The 3,848-nt window shown below is 40.7% G+C and overlaps 1 pseudogene; it reads right to left on the bottom strand.

Moving 5' to 3' along the window:
* Positions 1-1,157: 1,157 nt before the first annotated feature.
* On the bottom strand, positions 1,158-3,134 carry LOC102484053 (E3 ubiquitin-protein ligase makorin-1 pseudogene; annotated as a pseudogene).
* Between the last annotated feature and the right edge of the window lie 714 nt (positions 3,135-3,848).

Raw genomic sequence — 3,848 nt, 5'->3', positions numbered from 1 at the left:
CTCACGCCGGGTGCGTGTGCGTGCGTGCCCAAGATCCCGAGACGATAATGGAGGAGAAGGGATTGCGGCGTGACCATCCCCCCTGGGGGGTGATTTCTCTCTTTCTGTCTCTATGTCTCTCTCTGTCTGTCTGGCGAGCGCACACACCCTATAGTGAAAAACCTCTCCAAAAAAAAAAAAAAAAAGTGCCTGGACTGGAAAGGCTAGGTCACAAAACATTGAATACAACTATGTATCCAAGACCCAGTGTGTGTTAATATTTGGGATAGCCAGAATTCCCCCCTCTGTGGCGAAGCCCACTTCTCTACTAGACAGACAGAACTGCCATTGTTAGAGTACATCTACCAATACACTGCGTTGTCTTTAAGATCTGTCACACGAGACTGAAACCACTAAACCAAATATTTTCTCACTAAGGCTAAAAATACTGCACCTTTGCAGAGAGGAGCTTATCCCACACACATCACATAGCACTTCTGTCAGTCCTTGGGTGTCAACTTCTAACCTTGCGTTGATCTTAAGGAAGCTCCCTTCTTTTCTATGTGTTGTTGCATACGTTTCGATAATGCTAAACACAGAAGAAATCTTGACAGTCACACCTGGTTCTGGTTACCCAGTGGTATTATTTGTGTGGAATGAAACAAGAGACCAAAGTCACTGAATGAGCATGCGTAGTAGGTTACAGGCAGGGGAGGGATGAACACTGGTGTGCAGCTGTCACCAGAAACCTCAAGGATCCATGTCCTACATCTACATAGAAGACTGTGTGTCAGCTTAAGTCCCTTCACCCATTGGTCCTATTCTTGGACTCAGAGCAGGGCTGGAGCTCTTAATTTTGACCCAGGGTCCTCAGATGAGTGTGCAGAGTCCATGAACACAATCTGATTGAAAACAGATGATGCACAAACTTACCCTAACTGTCTGAAAGTTAAGTCCATATTACAAAAAAAAAAAAGAGTTTAAGATTTATTTTTGTAACTTTTAACAAAAGCGAACTCAACACACTCCTTGAAGAAAGGTGAGGGGTTGTGGGGACAAGCCCTGGGGAAAAATGATTACGGCAGCACCTGGAGTTGGTAGGCTTACCTAGGTGACAAACATGGGCACTGATGCACAGGCTTGGCAGACCAGTTCACACCTCCAAAGCTGCTATAGATTCAAGTTGTAAAAGATTCGAGTTGAAACAAGTCCCACTCGTCTTCAGAGTCTGTCAGTTCGTCATCCCCACCTGCGGCCAAGAGCATAAGCAACATCTTGCCCAGCTCAAGGGTGACCACCTAGTCATCACAGTCAAAGTGGTTGCTGTTTTCTCTTTCCTCAATGAGCTCCCTGATATCTGTTTGATGTTGCCACTTTCTGTCTCTGTGGTTCCTCCTCATGGCTATTAGGGTACACATGCTTGTAAAAAGTTCCCTCCAAGCAGGTAGCCCATGGTCTTAATCAAAATATCTGCAAGCCTTGTTGCTCATTGCCTCCTTGTATTTCTTTTCTTTCCTTCCTTCCTTCTTTCCTTCCTTCTCTTTTTCCTTCCCTCTCTCCTTTCTCTCTCTCTCTCTCTCTTTCTTTTCATAATGGCACCAAAGCAGTGATTTACTCTTTTTGACTGTAGATCATTCATGGATGACAATAAAACTGTTACGTAAGTTTTGAAAATATTTTTTTAAAAATTTATACATTCAATCACTATACATCACTTTACTTGTAAGTTGAATTTATCCAACATGAATATACTTCACAGCAATCCAGCTGAAGATACAAAACACATTATCATCAACAGACAATATCCCATTTCTGTGTCCCATAAATGTCTTACCTCTTTATTTTCTTCCTTAATTTTTTTCCTTATACTTTCCCCCATCTCCCACTCTCTTCCCACATTGTCTCCAGAATCTATAACCATTTTCAATGCTTTTATGTCCTCTAATCACTCAGTTTCCATCATGGAGTGTAGACAGTATATGTTAAGTGGACAGGCCCTGGGTAGAAATGATTACAACAGCACCTGGAATTGGTAGGCTTACCTAGGTGGCAAACATGGGCACTGGCACACAGACATATGATGTCTCTCTTTCATAGCTCGGTTTGCTTCACTCAGCAGTAAATCTTTCATATTCATCCACTTTCTATCAAAAGAACAGGGCCTTGTTGATTTTTATGACTGAGTAGTATTCCATAAGGTATATGTGCCACACTTGTCTAATCTTGTCATCTGTTTGTGGGTTGGTCCCATGTCTTAGCAATTGTGAATAATGCTGCAATAAACACAGATGTGCAAGCACTTTTTTGACTGAGCATTCTCCTATCCTTTGGGTGCATACCCAGGAGTGGAATCATTGGATTATATGATAGTTGTATTTGTAGGTCTTTGCAGAGACTCCCTTTTTATATTTCTCAATGAGTTTCTGCTTCTTTTCTTTCTCCTCCACCCAGTACTCACTCAGAATGACATAGTTAGATGTGATCCAGCATTCTGGGCAGAACATTATGATCTTGCTCACAAATTGCTCAGTACTCCTCCATTTGGGAATACACTTGAGATAGTATGTGTGGTTGCAGTTGGACAAAATCCTGAAGTGGCACTCACTGGGGTTGGCTTTCTCATAGACCACCTCCATGCAGATCCCACAACTATGTCCTTACTGCACTGCACTGCAAACAACTGCTCTAAGTCTTTCTCATGGGCCTCAATGCAAGATTTTATGTGTTGTGATCTCTGGGCTGCATCCATCAGATGGACCTGCAGCCCACACATGTCACACTTGTCCCTGTGGAGATACACACAGTTCTCACCATAGTGGCACTCTCCCACCTTGGCATAGGGCCACAGCTCCTTCTTGGTCTCAGTGACACTTGGCTCTTCTTTCTTGGCTGCTGAGTCTTGCAGTGTGCTTCAGGCTAGTCTGGTCACAGTAGGGGTTACCAGGGAAAATCTCAATGGCATCCAAGCAGACCCTCAGAACCTGCTCCTACTGTTTCAAAATTTGAATTTCATCACTCATATTCATTTTAGCAAGTGGTCTGGCAACAGATGGGAAACTTGATGAAGCAGTGAGTGACGATTTTGCTGTTAGATCTATAGCAGTCACATCTTGCTGTTTTGTTGTCTTGCTATGTTCATATGATTCTGGCCACATGGAAGGTCCAAAGCATCAAAAAATGGCAGAGAAGAGGACTGGAACAGAGCTTCTCTGTGAGAGTTTCTCTTTATTTTTTAGTAGTTTTCAGTATAAAGATCTTTAACCTCCATTAAATTTACAGTGAAGTTTTATTTATTTAGTGCTGTTATCAATGGTATTTTTTTCTTAATTTTATTTTCAGATAGTTCATTGATAGGGTGTAGAAACTAATATTATTAAAATGTCCATACTACCCAAAGTGACCTACAGATTTCAATGTGATCTCTAATGAAATTCTAGAAATTGAAATAGAGAAAACAATTTTTAAATTTGTATGGAATAACAGAAGACCATGCATCGTCAAAGCAATTTTAAGCAAAAAAGAACAAAGCTAGATACATCACACTATTTGATTTCAAATATATTACAAAGCTATTATAATGAAAACTGTATTTAATTGTCATAAAAATGAACTGACCAATTGAACAGCATGGAAAGCCCAGAAATAAATTCACATGCTTACAATCGATTGATTTTCAGCAAAGATTCCAGGAATCCACAATGGGAAAGGAAGATCTCTTCCATAAATGGTGTTGAGAAAACTAAATATCAACATGCTGGAGAGTGAAATTGGACCTTATCCCACACCATAAATAAGAAAATCAACTCAAAATAATTAAGAGACATAAATGTAAAATCTGAAAGTGTAAATTACTAGAAGAAAACAGGAGA

Source organism: Tupaia chinensis, unplaced genomic scaffold (assembly GCF_000334495.1).
Source record: "Tupaia chinensis unplaced genomic scaffold, TupChi_1.0 Scaffold144702_1, whole genome shotgun sequence".
NCBI classification, from domain to species: Eukaryota; Metazoa; Chordata; class Mammalia; order Scandentia; family Tupaiidae; genus Tupaia; species Tupaia belangeri.
This window is presented reverse-complemented; position numbering and strand designations above follow the sequence as displayed.